This window comes from Odocoileus virginianus, chromosome 1, assembly GCF_023699985.2.
Source record: "Odocoileus virginianus isolate 20LAN1187 ecotype Illinois chromosome 1, Ovbor_1.2, whole genome shotgun sequence".
Classification (NCBI taxonomy): Eukaryota; Metazoa; Chordata; class Mammalia; order Artiodactyla; family Cervidae; genus Odocoileus; species Odocoileus virginianus.
Genome location: NC_069674.1, coordinates 74,572,684 through 74,592,984, shown reverse-complemented (window position 1 = coordinate 74,592,984; position 20,301 = coordinate 74,572,684). Strand labels below are relative to the sequence as shown.

Below are 20,301 nucleotides of genomic sequence, written 5' to 3'. Positions count from 1 at the left end.
TGACTCTACTGGCCCTGCGAGTTCTGCACGCTTGGTCCATGGAGCCTCAGAGATTGTTCTAACAACTGTTTTCCTGGCTTTATGGGCATTCAGTCGTGGTAGTTAGTAAGCAAACTCTGCTACTGCACAATGCGTCCTGTTCATGGATAAAGATAAAAATGTGAATCGAGATCCTCTGGTATCCCAGTGTGTTTCAGTGTATTCTGTGATATTCCTTTTGTTAATGACACACACAAAAATTCCTGTTCAGAGTGAATACATTGGGATTATCATTGTTTTCCAATCTGTGTATACAAGGTTTGGAGCACCGTCCTCCAAGTAGTCAAAGGACTAAAAACATTTTCTGGACAGGTTCCAAGACTGCTGCAAGCCTGTTTTTCCTCTCATTTTCTGCAACCCCTCTGGGAAAACTGGATAATCACAGTAGGTTGTAGAAAAGAGGACTACAGTGAAGGTGATACTTGGAGGTGAAAAAAGCCCATGAAAACATGGAAACCATACCATTTCATGCAACTCGAAATTAAAAACCACTAAATGTTTCCCATGTTATAAAGAAGCCTGTCCCCAAATACTATTTTTATAAGTTTCAGGATAGACTTCTCTCCTCCACAAGCTTTCCAGTTTTCATTTTTTTCCTTTTTTCTTCCTTGGTTACCTTGCGTTTATCTATCCTAGTTGATTTTTATTTGACATCTCATTTTTTTATCTAATAGTTTTTCAAAATTCAGTGTGATTTTAGGCATGTAAATTTGGAATTGCATGCAAATTTACTTACTACAATTATACTTGTAAAATCACAGCTTTTCCTAAATGACCAGAAACCATAAATTCATTTGGCTCTTCACACCTTGTATTGATACGCTCACATTACCCACTTAACTGGTAGTTTGGTTGTGAAAGACATCCATTTTCCAGGGGTAGTTCAGTACACAATCACAGATTTCCAATATATTACCAAAACATTTTGCTTATAACTGAACCATATTCTGCCACTTATTCTTTTAATCTCATATTACCATCCTGTTGGAGTAGGAAATGGCAACCCACTCCAGTTTTCCTGCCTGGGAAATTCCATGGACAGAGGAGCCTGGGGGGGCTACAGTCCCTGGGGTCGCAAAGAGTCAGACACGACTGTGCACACACGCCTTACCATCCTGTATAGTAGAAAATATTTAAATTCTTTAAACTATGAAACTAAAACAAAATAAAGATTAAACTAAATTTGTGCTGTTTACTGAAATTTCTTTGGCTCGTTTGCCATGTCACGTAGGTTAGGAAAAAAATACTGTGGTGATTTTCTTTGTAAGTCTTTTGGTGCAAACTAATTATGGGGAAAACCTTTTCTTTTTGGGATAAAATATTCCACCATTGAAAATCATCCCATCAGGCAATCTTTATCCAATATTAGGTGACTAAACTTAAAATTGAAAATAACATAGTTTTTTAAAAATTCCAATGCATATGTGTTGAGATATGTTTTAGGGAACTGGCTTCAGTTTTTAAAGATGAAACATAAGGAATAAATACAACTAAATTCATCCTTTTTGATTAAATCATAACCTTTAAGGGATATTTCCACATGTTTAAGAATTTCCCAGAGGAAAGGAAGATCATAATGTTTCTTCAAGAACTTAGCCTAGCCTAACAGGTCGTTATTATATCCTATGTAGTTAGAAGTAACTTGTGTTCCAGAAACCATGAGCGACTGACTTTGCTTTCAGAGATGACTCACAATACTGAGTTCAGAATAAAAGATTCAAAAGTTTCCTCCATATTTTGTTTTATAAAACATGTATTATCATGGTACTAACCTATTTCCATGGGGTCGCAAAGAGTTGGACATGACTGAGCGACTGAACTGAACTGAACATGATATTGCCTTTAAAAATGTCAATGTTCTCTTTACTATTTTTTAAATTAAATCCCTATTTAATTGTTGTAAGTTAAAGCATTATAAGAACTTCAGTGTTATAAAAACATACATCTCCTCAGAACTCACAAAACCTATGCTCTTTTTTTTTCAGTATAGGTGGGAATGATCTTTTCACTATTATCTCTCCCCATCTTCTTAAGTATTTGCAATAAGGAAAGATGTATGAATGCTGCCAGGAACCATCTTAGAACTTCAAGGAAGGTCAGCTAGGGTGAAAGACAGCACCCAAATAACAGGCAAGAGCAGATAAATTCAGAAGAACCAACAGTTTGATCCAGCTGTGCCCAGAGAGTGCTAACTCTGAAGTTTTCAGTTAAGCTGGACCCCAAATCCCTGAATTGATACAATGGTTTGAGTTGAAAACACTCAAACTCACACACTGAGATTCTATGTAAAATGTGAATTGTAGATCACACACATTTTAAATAACTAAACATCTAACCAAAATTCTCGGTCATTAACTATCAGCAAGAAATGTGATTTAATCAATAGGTTCCTAAAAAACAAAGGAAATAAACAGTCCCTACAACATGGTTTTGTATACCATGTGCAACAAGCAGAGATCTTAATGTTAACCACATACAAAAGCCACGTGACTATATTTATTCATCTTTATATCTCTGGAATGCTTTAATACCCTACTCATACAAAGTATAACAAAAAAGCTCAATTCATTATATACTCATTTATGACTTCCAAGGGAGAAGGTCACAGTGGAACTCTCCATAATATATTCACTGAGACTGTGTTGGTAACATTTACTTTTATATGCCAGATTTTAAAATAGTTCGTGACACATAATAGGTATTCAGATACTCATCAAATAAATGCTGAAAAACCTAAACTACAAGTATCACAACATACATTAAAGAGACATGGGTATCTTAAATACTTTGGCAGAAGAATATATTTACTTTTCCAAGCTATCCAACATAGAATTTAAAAGGACTGGTTATCTGAATTAAACAGTCTGGCTCTTCCACATTGGAAAATATTTATTCTCAAGGAGGGCTTACTTCTGTTGGTCCACAGATATGTATTAAGTAACTGCAGTACAAGGACAAATGACATACCACTGCATGATAAGCTTTTCTCAAGTATTTTAAATGGTCAGATGTACCAATTATATTTATATCCTCATTGCCAGGAATATACATATAGATTAAAGTGAAGATTTCAAAAATTTATGAAAATAATTCAATCAGAGGCCAAAAATAATGATTAAATATAGATCATTTCTTGTATTGGGTTTTTTGCCCATCAAAATTCTAAGTCTCCTGCATATTATACTCTACCATCTAATTTTACATGCCAATCTACTATCTCTTTATAAGCTAACATGTGATCCCTTGCTAATAGTTTGATCCCTTTGGGTTATTTAGTGCATTTGTACTGGACTGCTCACTTATTTTGTTAAAAAATAGGCCTTTATCTGATTGCACAAATGCACCTCTGTTGAGGGTGCCAGGGTAGCCCAGTCATTGGACCCATAAACAAGGACTCCTGAGAATTGGCTTTTCTGTTCTGATGGCAATTACTTTAACGAAAATAGCGCAATTTTTGTCCTCCTACTTGTTTCCATCTGTGAGATGAGATTTATCATCATTAACATGGGCACTACCCAATTAAACTGACATACTAGAGGGGTCAAAAATTTTATCAATTGCACAATTCGGTAGAAATGAAGTATAAAGAAAAACTGAAAATAGCAAATGCATCCTTATCCCATAAAAACCTAAGTTTCACTGACTCTTTTATTCTCAAGAGAATTTTTAATATGACAAACTCTTATTAAATATCAAAACAAAATGCATAAATGCCAAAACCCAGGAGAAAAGGACAGTAACTAAAACCTTATAGGCCTCTAGTCTCAGGAGAGGCTGCTGGGTCTACCTGTGCTGTTGGCTGTGATAAACATGAGAGTGGGAATCAATAGGGAGATAAGATAAATACGATTCCTACATATGAAGAGGTAGAGAAGGTTGCTGTTGTTGAACAACAATGTAAAAAACTGATAAACTGAAGATACTATTAAAATCTCAAAACATGCCTTAAATCAAAGGGGGCAAATAGTTGAAAATATACTACAAAGAGCAAATACTTAGACTAACGATGAGATTACATTCCCCAGTCTTTTCCATTATTGGAAAAATGTGCTTTTCAAATAAATTAATTTTCTAATACATTTCTGTATACAAATTACACAGCATATTACTTAAGGCTTAAGATTTTAAAGAGAAATAATGTAGTAAATAATTTTAAAGAAATATATTTATATGTGAAAAGGGGGTTTATGATGTAAAGTAAGAATATCATTAAAATGCACTACATATACATGTATGGATAAATTTATGGATTTATAAATATTAATAGAAGTCATTTATAGAGCCTTTTTATTATCACATAGATTATACACTGTACTAGCCTAACTTTCCATGCTTCTAATTTAGTGCAAATCTTACATATATATAATCAAATTTAGGCAATGGGATAATAACCAGGTTACATAACAAATTTCAAGTAACTAAAATTACATAGTGAGCTTAAGCTTAATTTTCTTGTAGTTGCTAGCTATTATAAGTTCTTTTCAAAATTTGGTGAACTGTAGTATTATTTAGCTTGATTGTGTGAATAAAAACAGCCATGTGATGGAAGAGCTGATCAGAATATTTATCGTAGAAAAATATGGAGATTTGGCAAAATGCCAGGTAAGTTAGTTTTGTGTTCACTGATAAGTTGGGTTGCTATAGCAAGCCCATAGTCACTGGGTTTCTAAGCAACCTAAGACTCCACAGACTTAAGATAGTTAGGAGTCCACTGATCTTTCATCATCCTTGGGAAAATTGGAGAAACTGTGGTACCAATCTCAGAGGGAGTTTCCCCAATTATCCAGTAGAGCAGTGACCCTTATACAACATCCCCTGTATTGATAGATTTAATTTATTAAATAATGATAGTCATACTAGAGAATTAATTGATTACCCAAAGTGTTAAGTGGATGAATTTAGGAACAGGAAATGATCAATACCTAGTTTGTTGTGGGCAAACAAATGTGTGTTGAATGAATAAACAAGATTCAACACATAATCCAACCCTCCAAAGTGATTTACATAATGCTGGCATTCATAAAGTCCTTAACTTTATATATATATAAATATATCTGTTTAGTAGCATTCCTATAAAGCATGCATCTCAGTTTTTTTGTTTTGTAATCATTTACATTTAGGTAACATACATAATTGTTAAGTCTGCAATTATTTGTGAGTTTAATTCAAAATATTTAATTATGGATTGTCTGGAATAAACTTATGTAACAATATTAACTACCAAAATGTCTATTAGAATTGTATCCCTCTAAGATGCAAGCAAAGTTGTGAACTGTCCTTTGAATGAGCTTTTATTAACATTTCCTGTCCTTTTCTATGTTAAATACTTTTTAGTCTTGACACAGTACTCACTGAGGCAAACCATTGCATCCAATTTTAATTTACAGTTTCCAGCTATTTAAGATAATCACAATGATATAAAATTAAGGTGAGCCAATACTGTCTGTTCCTACAAAACACTGTATCATAATATAGGCTGAAATAAAATGTCATTAATAGAAATAATTATGTGTGGCCAATAAAATGATTAAGTCTGGAATCTGTAAAATTTTACCTAATTCTTATACCTGGTTTTCTCTGCCTCCCATTGTCATTTTATGTAGCTTGTTCTTGCCATGAAAAACCTCGTAAGAATGATTTGCAAAGAAAAAACTGGCTTTAATTTAATGGCAAATTTTATAATGTTACTGCTTATATGCTGTTAACTATTGCATTAAAGATTCAGTAGCCCAAGTCAGGTATGCAGTACGATGACTGAGTTTCCCTAACTTGAGGATAAAATAAAAATGGCAAAGTCACCTGTCTAGCAAGTCACAGTAACCCCTAGTGGACTAGATCCATTCCAGGAATGTCCCAGTACAAAGTGCCTGTAACCTCTACTGGTTGGTGGTGTTCAGTGGTCAGGTCGTGTCTGACTCTTTGCTACCCCACGGACTATAGCAGGCTTCCCTGTCCAAGACTTCCCTGACAATGGGGGAGGATAGATTCTTCTTTCTCCAAGACTGGAAAGAACAACTGCTCTGCCTTACAATCTTAATATGAGAGTCCCAAACATATACAATACTACTCATAGTAGTATACAGTACTACTCATCATAATTGCCTCTTCAGGTAAAAGTGGCCATCTATAATTTAAGTCTTCCTGAGCATGTATTTTCTTTAGAATAAAAGATAGCTTTTGATCTTTTAATGTATTGCTCTACTAAGATATTCCTCCATTGTAGCATGTGTACAAGCATAGGTGTGTTGGAAGGTTTAGACAATTTCAAATATTTTGAATATCCTCTTATCACCTAATATTTAGTTATTACTGACAACATCATAGCAAAATTACAAAAGCTGACCAACTCCTTCTGTTTTCTTTTAGACACAATTTCTTATCTAAAAGCTTGGGACAGGCTTCCTTAATGTCTATACTATCTCATATACTCTATTCATTAGGAGAAGAGAAAAAATGCACATACAACTTAAACTGGACAAGAACAATGCAAAAATCAGATCAAAGTAAGAGACTTTAGTATTACAGGCACTGGTTTTGAGTCCTACTTTGTTAGGTTAGATAACTTCACAGTGATAGTATAGGTGTAATTACCAGTTGGAAGTCCGATGAAAAAGTGCAAGGCCACCAGTGTCAACGCACTTTCAGAATGCTGGTTGGAGGACAACGAAATTAGCACTGATGACTCTTGTTGTGTCTGCCTCAAGTGCTGGGTCAAATCTCCGCTGTACATCAGTCAGCCCCACCTCCAAGTATCCAAGAATGGCTGTGGAATTTTGATTGACACTCCAGTGAGGCAGTGGGATTCCTAAACCAAAGTAAACCCTGCAGCTTGTGTTTGCCAAGCTCTCTAGCTTGAAAATGAGCTGCTCTTCTCTTGGTTCTTTCCTTAAAAAAGAAACAATTACTCTGTGATGCTTAAAGGAACACAGAAGCAACTCCCTCTCCAGAGATATCCCTACTTATTTTCTTATAGCAATTCCCTTGACTGCTTTCATCCTTTGTCTTTGTGTAGGACTTTATAGTCTTCCTAGGAACCACATAACAACATTGCACACTGGCCTTCAGGATAAGAAACAAGGCATCAGTGAATATTCTAGTTTGTGGAAAGCTGGAGATGATAGCAGCATTGGGCAGGGCTTTGCAAAATGGACAAGCTCAAGTTTTTGCTAGTTATGACATTCTTTTGTCATGTAAGATTAGCAATGTTTGGTGACTATGCTATTATATATGCAACTCATAAGAATGAAGAAACTAAGATAAATATATTCTAAAAGCAAATCAAGCCATTACAGTATATGCTAAATTAGACAAAAATATATGATTTTCCTGATAGTACTTAAGGCATTAATCCTCTAAGGATTAAAGTTGATGACATGTATCCTCATACACACACCCACACACATACTTAATGAAAATCGGATGTGTCCACTGTGTTCTTAGAATCCTGTCATCAAGAAGAAGAAAGCCTGATCCTTCCAGTGAGATTTTCTGTAATGTACTTCAAAACCTTGCAAATAAAATGCAATGATGGAGCATTGAATACTTTTAATCTAAGTGGACAGCTAACCTAGTTGAGAATATTCATTCTAGAACTGTTTACTTAGCATGTAATCAAAATATGTATTTTAGTTGCCTTTTCTCCTAAAATTTCTCCTGGAAATTTTCACAATAAATATAACAGAGGTTATTTCACTGGTGAAATTAATGGTTTCAAAGATTTATGAACTGACCAGAAAAATTACTGGCTAAATCTCTATCCGTACATCACAGGCTATAAAAACCCACCAAGTTCATTGTCTAGCGCTTGATTTCAGGGCATTCCTGGCTGCCTGACCGGGATTGGACAGTTAGCTGAATTCTATAGTTAGCATGTTGCGTGCGCCCCGATGAGACTTCCAGGCAAGAACTACTGGGACACTTGAAAGGACAGAGTGGGTACTTTACAAATCCCATGGAGCAGGTTGGGGGACCTTGCCACTTAACCGCCACTTTACTGCTTCTGTTAGGAGCCAATACTGAGAGGGCTTGCTTTGTACACCTTTTGAGAAAGATCTGTGGTTCTCCCCATTGTTATTTATTGAAAGCTACCAAGATAACCCCGTGACAGTGTGTGCCCAAATTGGCTTGGATAGTTTAGCAACACTTACCTTAAGAAGCTCATATTCTAGAGATGCAGCTTGATGGAGGACAGTTACACAGAAGGATTCTAGAGGAGCAACCACAAGGCTCTGGGCTCACGGGACACCCACATTTACTCAGTTAAAAATAGCTGTGACTCTTAGTTCAAAGACCTTTCACCCACTTCCATGGATGACACGTTTTTTCTCTCTTGCTCGTGACTTTATATTACAAAATGTGAAGGAATTTTAAGAATCATCTATTCTTAATCATTTAACATTTAACATCCCTCAGGGATCTGAGGAAATGCTCATCTTACATTGCCCTAAGAGTAATTAAAAAAACAAAGCCCCTCAACTGAAATATTGCTCTCTTTTCCTCCTGATGTTTCTTTTTATTATTTTTATTTTTTGTATTTCACATATCTTCTCCCAGGATCTGGCCTGATATTTGCTAGTGTATTACTTTAATATTTTTTGTGTGCTGTTATACTTTCGGAAGTGCTAGTCAATTTAATATTAATTTCCTGGGTAATTGGAATAGTTTACACCTCTTTGATTCCCATATACTGTACCCTGTTACTAGAGTGAGGTTAGTTTTTTCTAAATTATTTGGGTTCCAGTGCTCTTGCCTTTTTAAATTTTATTTTATTTTAAATATGCTTTTAAAATTATCTAAATTATCAAATATAAAAACAGAATACTATTTATTCCTCCTTATAAGGACAACTTGAAAAGTTCTAGGAAAGGATAAGGGGGAGGACTATGTATTTGTTGACATATTATTATGGATCAGTTGTCAGGCTAAATACTTCCATGTTATTATTTAAATCTATAGAAAATTCTCTAATTAGGTATGGCTAACCTACATTCCTACAGAGGAGACAATTGACAGAGAAAATTAGAAAAACTAGATAAATGCTAAGATTTCCAGCATTTGCATGAAATGGATCACCTTAGGTTTATGCATCCAGGCGACAAGTAATATCAAAGATTAGGATGCATGATCATGAAGGGCATTTTTTGCCCTTATCTAAATCCTTACCTTGTGTCAGTATAAATCTCTCAGCAGATGCATTGTGCTATGCTACTTTGGCGTTTCAGAATTATTTATTATTTTCATATATGAATTATAGTTAAAAACTCATTGGTTCACAGAATTACTTAATTTAAGAAACTATTCCTCCTTGGCACCAGATACTCCTGGGTCCAGAAATTATGAAAATAAAACTCTAGCTTCATGGAGTGGCAGACACACAGAAAAATTATTATGAAATCGTACAATAGATGGTCTAATGGAAGGTTTATGGTACAGTGGGAAAACCTACAAAGGGGGTAGTTTTAGAAGGTGAAGCTTCATAGAGAACCTAACATTGTAGCTTCTTCCTCAAGCATGAGTCAGAGACCAGTCACCAAGTACTGACTAACACAAAGAACACGCCGTCTGACATAAAGGCAGAGAATATTTCTCCATCTTTCGTAAGATATGGCAGTTTCTGCCACAAGATAGTGACTTCAAGGGAAAAAATACAAAAAGCTGCTGTGGCAACAAACATATAAGTTTAAAAAAATTAATTTCAAATTAATTGAGTGTCCACTTTTTCTAGGCACTGTTAGTGAACAATGTGTAGTTTCACTTTGGCATTTAAAATAAATTTTTATTAAACTGCCAAAAGTTATAACTTCTGTTGCACAGGAACTAAAAATTCTGCTTCAAAGCACAAAAATTTTTACTTAATATTGAGAAAAGAAAACCATACTGGATGTCTTTTACAAGTATTTTGTTATGTTACTATTTGGTGCCTGTATAGATTTTAAAAAGCTTATTTAAATTTATCTAAGTTTATAAGATATATATATGTGTGTGTATATATATATATCTTTGGAAGGATTTCAATGATTTTTAAAATGAATATTAATCAGACTAAGTATCAAGGGGAAAGTGTTTAAGATACAGATTTCTTGTTGCATAAGGAATATAAATTTTAAAAAATATATTAGTATACTTCTGTGTCTCTTACCAGATTCCAAGGGAACATTTCATGAACAGATGGGCACAATAAAGGACAGAAACAGCAAGGACCTAACAGAAGCAGAAGAGATTAAGAAGTGGCAAGAATACACAGAAGAACTGTACAAAAAAGTTTCTAATGACCCAGATAATCACAATGGTGTGGTCACTCACCTAGAGCTGGACATCCTAGAGTGTGAAGTTGAGCGGGCCTTAAGAAGAATCACTACAAACAAAGCTAGAGAAGGTGATAGAATTCCAGCTGAACTATTTCAAATCCTAAAAGATGATGCTATTAAAGTGCTGCGCTCAATATGCCAGCAAATCTGCATAACACAGCAGTGGCCACAGGACTGGAAAAGTTCAGTTTTTATTCCAGTTCCAAAGAAAGGCAATACCAAAGAATGTTCAAATTACTGTATAATTGCACTCATTTCACATGCTAGCAAGATTATGCTCAAAATCCTTCAAGCTAGACTTCAGCAGTACGTCAATCAAGAACTTCCAGATGTACAAGCTGGGTTTAGAAGAGGCAGAGGAACCAGAGATCAAATTGCCAACATCTGCTGAATCACAGAAAAAGTAAGGGAATTCCAAAAAAAAACCATCTGCTTCATTGACTAAAGTCTTTGACTGTGTGGATGACAACAAAGTATGGAAAATTCTTAAAGGGATGGGAATATCTGACCACCTTACCTGCCTCCTGAGAAACCTGTATGCAGGACAAGAAACAACAGTTAGTACTGGATATGGAACAATGAACTGGTTCAAAATTGGAAAAGGAGTACGTCAAGGCTGTATATAATCACCCTGCTTATTTAACATATATGCAGAGTACATCATGTGAAATGCTGGGCTGGATAAATCACAAAATCGAATCGAGATTGCCAGGAGGATATCAACAACCTCAGATATGCAGATGATACCACTGTAACGGCAGAAAGTGAAGAGGAACTAAAGAGCTTCTTGAGGAAGGTGAAAAAGGTGAGTGAAAAAGCTGGCTTAAAACTCAACTTTTTAAAAACTAAGATCATGGCATTTGGTCACATCATGTCAAATCGATGAGGAAAAAGTGGAAACAGTGACAGATTTTATTTTCTTGGACTCCAAAATCACTCCAGACAGTGACTGCAGCCATGAAATTAAAAGATGCTTATTCCTTGGATAAAAACCTGTGACAAACCTAGACAGTGTATTAAAACGCAGCAACATCGCTTTACCGATGTCGGTCCGTATAGTCAAAGCTATGGTTTTTCAGTATGGATGTGAGAGCTGGACCATAAAGAACGCTGAGTGCCGACGAATTGATGCTTTCAAACTGTGGTTCTGGAGAAGACTCTAGAGAGTCCTTTGGACTGCAAAGAGATCAACCTAGTCAATCCTAAAGGGTATCAACCTTGAATATTAATTGGAAGGACTGATGCTAAAGCTGAAGCTCCAGTACTTTGGCCACGTGATACGAAGAGCCAATTCACTGGAAAAGCCCCTTATGCTGGGGAAGATTGAGGGCAGGAGGAGAAGGGGGTGACAGAGAATAAGATGGTTGGATGGCATCACTGACTCAATGGACATGAGTTTGGGCAAACTCAGGTAAATAGTGAAGGACAGGAAAGCCTGGCATGCTGCAGTTCATGGGGTCACAGAGTCAGATACAACTTAGCAACTGAACAACAACAAATGTCTCTTACTACAGGTAAAGCATATCGCCTTACTGGGAATGTTAGGGGTTAGAGAAAGCAAACATTTATATTCACGGCTAAGGAAATAAGAAACCTGAGGTTGTATAAATGCTAACTCTAATAAGACAGAAACACCAATGCAACTGTATTTTTAAAAAGTAATAAACATGGGGAGAATTGATTTCCATTTGAAAGCACAGAAGAAAAATATTTTGAAATAAAACTTTCTTGGTTCAATTATTTTTACCATAAAACATTCTTAAAATATGAATAGTCTATATTGTAGCATTATGTCATAGAAGTTAACTTTTTAGAAATATGGATCTCCCTCTAATCTCTTTTGTTCCTCTCACTTTAAAAGTTTTTTCATACTCCAATACCAAAAAAAAAAAAAAAAAAAACCTGAGCCTAATACATCAGAGGACCCAGAATATTTAAATTAAAAGTCATATTCAACAGTTTCCTTACTTCATGATTTCTCAGTCTTACTATTCTCATAACACAGCTCCAAGAGAAGGTCCTGGTATGCCTTATTTCCCAAACTTATTTGACCATATGTCACCCTAGGATATCTTTATTAACATCTACTGGAACAGGGTTTCATAAAGACATTTGGGGAAGTGCTGAATTAAATTAGAAGGACAAGTAAAAATTTCTAAGAAAAAGCAAAAGGGAGTGTATCGGTGGTATATCTGACTTGAAAGGTTAAGTCTACAACTTAAAGTATCTTACAGTCTTTGGTAGGGCTTCCCAAGTGGCACTGGTGGTAAAGAAAGTGCCTGCCAATGCAGGAGACATAGAGACAGGGGTTCAATTCCTGGGTCGGGAAGATCCCCTTTAGTAGGAAATGGCAACCCACTCCAGTTTTCTTGCCTGGAGAATCCCACAGACAGAGGAGCCTGGCAGGCTACAGTCCATGGGGCCGTACAGAGTCAGACACTAGTGAAGCAACTTAGCACACACACATAACCTTTAGTGACCTGTATTTTTTATCTTTGTAAACAGGAAGAATGAAGAAGAGAGTACAGGAAAGAAAGAGAGACAGAGAGACTTGAGATGGGGAAAGGGGCAGTCCTTTGGGCTGCAGGAAAAAAGGGAATTCAGACTGCCCTGGGTCTGGCAAGCAAATAAGTTGATAACTATTGACTTCTTATGAAGCCCAAATATAGCAATTGTCCACATAGGGGGTTTGTCTTGTAAAAACTTGCTTAGCTTGACATCTGTTGATCAATTGGCTCTGGCCAGACAAGGCAGGGTCCTTGATGGTTGGTTGGGTCTTTTCTTTTTTCATGCTCTGGGACACAGGTTGATAGTCTGGGTTCTGCAGAGGAACTTTGGGACAGAGAGTGAGTGGGTAAGATTGCAGACTGTGGAGACAAGTTGTTGGGTTGATAGTGAGTATCCCGAATGGTCTTGAACCTGTTGCTTGGCTTCTCTGTGTTTCAGTTTCCTCCTCTAAAAGATGAGGATGATAACAATATTTATTTCGTAATACCATGGGGATCAAATAAGATGAAATATGTGCACTTATTACAACAACAAGTTGTGATCACTGGTATCATTGATAATGGTAATAAAGAGGCTATCTCTGTGAAAAAAGATTTTCTTCTTCACAATCTCAGGTCATTCATTTAAAAATCTACTCTACTGGTGCCAGCCAGTTATAATGCTTTCTGATCATATTCAGCTCTAAGCTGTACTAAGCTTACCAGACCCAGAGGCAGTATGAGGGCAGTACGTTCTTTCTCTGTGTAACCCTCCCTCTGGCCTCAGTCCAGCAGTGTGTTCTGGACTCCTCTCTTCTCTGTTGCTCAACTGAATTTAGGCAGTAAGAAGCAGAGTCTTCACAGACTTAGAAAATGAACTCGTGGGGGAAAGGGATAGTTAAGGACTTTGGGAAGGCCATGTACACACTGCTGTATTTAAAATGGATAACCAACAAAAACCTATTGTGTAGCGTATGAAACTCATGCTCAATGTCATGTGCTAGCCTGGATGGGAGTGGGGTTTGGGGGAGAATGGATATGCTCAGTCACTCAGTCGTGTCTGACTCTTTGTGACCCCAAGGACAGTAGCCTGCCAGGCTCCTCTATCCATGGGATTCTCCAGGCAAAAACACTGGAGTGGGTTGCCATTTCCTTCTCCAGGGAGAATGATACATGTATATATATGGCCGAGTCCCTTCACTGCTCACTTGAAACTTCACAACATTGTTAATCAGTTATACCCCATTGCAAAATGTTTTTGGTGTTAAAAAAATAAAATTAAAAAAAAAAAGCAGAGTCTTGCTCTCCTCTATCCAATAGGTAACTCCCAAAGTCCTTGGAGACAGGGACCAGGCTCTTCTTGCCCTGAAATTCACAGAACTTCCATGTTTAAACCCACAAATAAACATTCAGGCATATGGGAAACCTTGTAGAATGAGATTACAGGCCAAATAATTATTTAGGTCTAATTGAAAATACCACCTAAATGGGGTCTAATGTCCTGTCCTTTAGGCTATATGTACCCAAAGCTATTTCTGATGAGTACTTTTATATTTTTTAAATATTGAGCTTATTTGAGCAAAAATCATTTTGAATCTGGCAGCGTCAAATCTAGCAGATAGAAAGGCGCTCCAAATATTATGTATAAAATAGATAAGTAATGAGACCCTACTGTACAGCACAGGGAACTTTATACTCAGTTTTCTGTGGTGACCTAAATGGAAAGGATATAAAAAAAAGAGGGGATATATGTATACATATGGTGAGTGCTTTTAAAACTCATTGAACTTATCTCTAGAATCTTATGGAGGGCAGCTGACAAATTCTTGTGCATTGACTGACTTTTAAAATAATCACATCACCATTTTTTATTCCTTGGAAAACCACTTGGTGTTTAATGTGTGATGATAAAACTTATCAGAAGCACATTTTTTTTTTAAAAGCCCAAAATGTGTCATGTAATACAAATGGCTAATATTGAGGGCACTTACTGCAGGACAAACACCTTTCTAAGGACTCTATATGGATTATCTAAATTAATCTTCATAACCATCATTTGAAGTAAGAACTGTTGTTTTCCTAACATTACAAATAGTAAAAGTGCCTTGCAGCCCATGGGGTCTCAAAGAGTCGGACACGACTGAGTGACTGAACTGAGCTGAAAAGTACCGAAGGACTGAGAGGCAAAAGGACCAGGAGGTCAGGTAGCCTGCTCAAAGAATGCCAAGCTATGGTTGTATCACTTAGGACACTTTTGTCTGCAAGTAAGAGAATGCGCCAGTGAAAGTAGATCAGAATATGGGGAGAACTTTACTTGTCAAATAATAAATATTAGGAAATAACTATCAGTTTCCAAAATTCTAGCTCTTCTCTAAAGCAGCCATTTTTAAATATTGGGCTATCATACCATCTTGATAATACAATTATTTGCTAAATTGCATACACATGTGTATGTATATACAATCAACTCAAAATCAAGACCATCTCCTGTCCCCTAGATGGGTATAATTCTTTAAAGGGAGAAAATATTACATGTTAAGTTTTCAAAAGCAAAGTTCAAAGTAAAAATTAAATCCACGTTTCTATCACTCTGGGAAACAAAACTGTTTAACCTGACAAAGGGAATGTGATAAAATTAATCTAAAACAAAGAAAAATAATTATGGTTACCTGGAAAAGGTTTTCTTTTTTGTTTGTTTTTTTGTGAGAAAGAAACTTTGAGAATGGCTGTATACTATATATTACCGAGGTAGAAATGAGTTTTACAGTCACAGACTCAGGTGTGCAAAAACAAAATTTTGTTGCACTAAATTTCATTTTATCTCAAACCTCCATTCTGTCTGATACAGCATATTTAGTCACATTTAAGAAACTTCATTTTTGCTGTTCCTCAATCATTTCAAGTTTAAAACTCTTGTTTTTCTCAGTACAGGCTATTTTCAGAGAAGGAGATAAGAACACAGAGCATGCCCTCTCAAAATTTGTGGCTATGACTTTCCCTTGTTCTGGCCTTCAGCACTTTGCAGGTGGGGCCTTTCTTTTTCTCAACTAACGTAACCTTGAAGGGCCTTGAGCTCAGTGTTAGGGTCCAAGGGGCTCCATGAATCTGCTTCTAAACAACAGCCTACGCACCACCCACTATGCCACTGCCGTAGTCTCGGAGGCAGTGTTTTCTGAGGCTTGTTCTCTCTGATAACACTTGTGTTCTGAGGTCCTCCCACTTGAGAGGTGAAAGAGAGAAGAAAACTTGCCTTTTGGAGTGAGTCTGCTGCAGAATGGATCACAGCAGCTCTCTGGGATTCGTTTATGTCTAAACTCTGTGTTTCCACTTTTATCCATGCTTAGGGCACAACTGTTTTCCTAGTCTTTAATAAGACTGAATAGTAACTGAATGTCAGTTCCTTGTGTCCACTAAAAGTTCTCCCTTAATTTGCAGCTTCGTATCTTGCAGTTAGAAAAGAGAATGAAGTAGGCAGAATAAAACCATGTGGATTAATACCTCACAGTATAATTTATCATAGTATAAAAAACTATAAATTGTGGGAAACACACACATGATAGAAGTTTAGCTAAGAAAGAGATCAGTGGGGACTGAATTCCTAAGAATATGTTCATAGAACTCTTACATCCTTAATCTTCCCTAGAAGATGAGTTAAATGTACAAAAGTAGAAGGAAGTGGGATTCGTGGCAAATAAAATTATATAAATCACATAAATCATTTAGAAATATAATTGGTATGGTTGGAAAAAGGCATGTGTACATGCTAAGCCTGGCTTGGCATAAAGGTTCCTATCTACAGAGAGATGGACATGTTAGAGCAGGTTATAGGAGACTTAAGTACCTGAATATAATCTGACAAAAAAGATAGAAGGGAATAACAAGATATTAAGATTTAAAATTATGACCTCTGGTTAAATGTGGCAGGTGGAATACATTTTCACTTGCATCTGAAATCTCATTGAAATGAAAGTTGTAGAATTTATAAAAAGAGGAACACACATGTTCAGCTCAAAGATTTAGATGAGTGAAGACAAGAAACCAGTCAACATATAGAAAGCATAATAGACTAATGGTAATTGCTCAAACATCCTACATGTCAGGTTCTAAACATGTTCACCTAGAGCAGAAGCAAAAAGAATCTACTGTGTCAGTCTACATAGGACCATGGGTTGCATGGAAAGCAGAGTCTTAACTTGACTGAGTATCTCAGGAAGTCCTAAACCTAAATCTTCTCTCCATATGCTTTACACAGCCTGCTCACTCTCCTTCCTCCTCATCTGTCAGGAGGTGGGGTCTTTTGAGACATGGAGTAAGAGATTTCTGGACCTAAGACAAGGAAGCCCAGTCAGGGATAGGAGGGAGATCCATGTTGAAAAAAGTTTAAGCCCACGCACTGATTTCTCTTCCACTACCAATTCCAGAACTCTATCAAGCAAAACATTACAGGATTCCTTTCTGGGGAAACTGGCGCAGGAGAAAACACTTGACACCACTTATTAGGTGAGGTAGGGAGGAAGTCAGGGAGCATGGTGCAATGATCAGGACCTTCTTCTCAATCCAGGGTAGTACTGTCTGGTGCAAGTACGGTACAAGCCTCATGCTAAACATCCCTTCAAGATATCCAGGAGCCACATTGAAGTAAATGTACGTAAACAGGCAATATTACTTTCCTGGCGGCTCAGACGGTAAAGCGTCTGCCTACAGCGAGGGAGACCCGGGTTCAGTCCCTGCGTTGGGAAGATCTCCTGGAGAAGGAAATGGCAACCCACTCCAGTATTTTGCCTGGAAAATCCCATGGACAGAGGAGCCTATTAGGCTACAGTCCATGGGGTTGCAAAGAGTCGGACATAACTGAGCGACTTCACTTCACTTTAAATACTATCATTTAAATCAACATAAATTATTAATGAGATTTTTTTGCAGGGGCACAAAGTGTTTAAAGTCTGGTTTTTAACTTTACTCTTAGAACACATTTCAATCTGGATTAACTTTGTTTCAAGTTCTCCATAGTCACTTGTGGCTAGTGGCTACCATATTGGACGGTGCAACTCTAGAATGAAATCTGTATTCATTTTGCCACAATCTTAAATATCAATGGACAATCACCAGACATTTGAGGAATACTTCTGACTTGCATGAAAAAAGTTAAATACAAACAAACAATAAGGTTGAATACAAGAAAAGGTGATAAAAAACACGAAATATTTTTGTGATTACTATCATCAGACAACTAAGGGACAATTTTGTATCATGAAACTAGTAAAACAAAAAACCATGGGGCTTTCCTGGTGGCTCCGTGGTAAAGAATCCACCAGCCAATGCAGAAGACATGGTTCAATCCCTGGTCCAGGAAGATACCACATGCCGTGGAGCAACTAAGCCTATGCATCACAACTCCCGAGCCTGCGCTCTAGAGCCTGGGAGCCCTAACCACTGAACCCCACGCGCCTACAGCCTGTGTACCGCAACAAAAGAAGGCACCACAAAGACAGAGCAGTCCCCACTCACCACAGCTAGTGAAAAGCCTGCGCAGAAACGCAGACCCAGCACAGCCAAAAATTAAAATATTAATGTAAAAAGTTCATTTAAAAATTCTGATCATAATTTAAAAAAAAAGGAAAGACTCACTTTAAAAAGAAAACCATGAAGTCCTAAAATCCACATAAATAAAAGGCAGCAATCGGGAAAAAGGAAACCATGATGGTAGAAGTAACGCAGTGGAGCAAGCATTTGGAATGTCTGAGTACAGAGGGGCCACGGGAGCATTAGAGGAGCTAGCTATAGAATAGACCCAACATCCACATAGTGGGGTTTCCAGAGAAAACAAAGCCAGACCAAGTGTGGAAACAGGATAGAATGCATGAATATTTTCCAGACTCAAAGGACATTAAATCCCCAGAATGCAGAAAGTCACCCACCTACAGCAGAGTGGATGTAAAGGGCCACAGGCTACGACCGAGCTGCCGGTTTTCACATCACAGGTACCAAGAATAAAGAGAAATTCTTAAAAACCTCTGGTGGGCTTGAGAGTAATGTCACAAACAAATCAAAGAGACAGCAGACAGCAGCACTGGGGATTTACAAGTCAAATAGCAATCTCTTAAAAAATGTCCAAAAATTATCTCCAGCTGTTATTCTCTGTGCAAACACATTTTCAAGAAGGAGGATATAGACATTTTAATATACACAAGGTCCTAAATTTTACTTCTCTTTTACTGTTTTATAAGGAGCCCAAGAAATCTCAGAATATAAATGTTACTGAAACAAGGAAGTAAAAGAAGACAGGGAATTAAGGAAATAGCTAATACAACAATTGAGAGGCATAGGGAATTTCCAGGAACAGCAGAAGGGAAGTTTCGTGGTAAGAATTATGTCACAGGTCAAGGGGAAAAAAACAAAAACCAGTTAGTATTGGACCAGGAGGACAAAGGATTTAAAGATGCAATTATCACCAGGAAAACATAAATTGCACCAGAAAGAAAGCACTCATTGTTTATTTCTTGGCTCTGCTGCTCAGAAAATTCATGATAATGATTTACACAGTCAATAATATTAGAAAAATAACTACACTGTTAGGTGGAAGATGAGAAGTGTGTATATAGATGTGATGGATGGAGTGGTATTGTATTTAATACGTAAAAGTTAGATCCTTCTCTTCTACAGGAGGAAATTGTGTTAAACAAAACAGGGTTGGTTTTTTTTTTTTTTTTTTAAATCAAGAACACTCTAAGTATGTCATCTAAAAATAGCTCAGTATTCTAAAATTTAACATGGGGAATGGGACAGGGTGGGAAAAATAAGGCAATTGTCTATTTTTCTTTAAGTTTTAAAATACCATTTGGTCTTTTAAAAAACTAACAAACATTCATTTGATATCTATATACATTTTAAAAGCAAGGTTATAATTGAATTGAGCTGTGCTAAGCAGTCCTTTACTTTTTCCCTATCTCGTAACTCTTGCCTTCACTCTTTTGGTTTTGCTGTGGCATCTTCATTTTCCTAAGTATTCCCCTGGAAACCTATCTTCTCAGGATAAAGTTTTATTTCCTGCTTTAAAAAGTTTGAGGCCATCCATTGTGTATCTCTTAAAAATCTCTTCAAAATACAGTACCTCCTTGACCCAGGTACTATAGTCCCTTACTTGGAATCCTGAGCTTCTGTGAAGGTATTTTTGGGCGTGGATAGTTGTCAGTGTTCTTGCCTGGAGAATCCCAGGGACGGGGTCCCTAGTGGGCTGCTGTCTATGGGGTCGCATAGAGTCGGACACGACTGAAGCGACGCAGCAGCAGCAGTTGTTAATTTCATGTTTCTGGCAGGAGATTTGTGTAGAAATTTCAGTAACCATTTTATTTGCATCATTTCTCTTTAGCCTGAAAATTTTATTGAAATCTTTACAAACATTTGCTATATAATTCTACAATCAGAAAATCAACACAAAAAGTATAATTCTTTGTTTAGAATTTGACCAA

At 36.8% G+C, this 20,301-nt stretch overlaps 1 protein-coding gene across 5 annotated transcripts in view; it reads right to left on the bottom strand.

Annotated features, from left to right (window-relative positions):
- Positions 1 to 20,301, bottom strand: part of LOC110146700 (platelet glycoprotein 4) — a 119,039-nt gene that overhangs the window by 53,024 nt on the left and 45,714 nt on the right. The window contains exon 1 of one of the 5 annotated variants that reach the window (XM_020907640.2): positions 8,187 to 8,256. The exons of 2 other annotated variants lie outside the window; for them this stretch is intronic. The gene's annotated coding sequence lies outside the window, so the exon portion shown is untranslated. Of the gene's footprint in view, positions 1 to 6,630; positions 6,803 to 8,186; positions 8,257 to 20,301 lie in introns of those variants that run through there. 2 more of the 5 variants (XM_070469858.1, XM_070469867.1) reach the window with 2 other exon arrangements.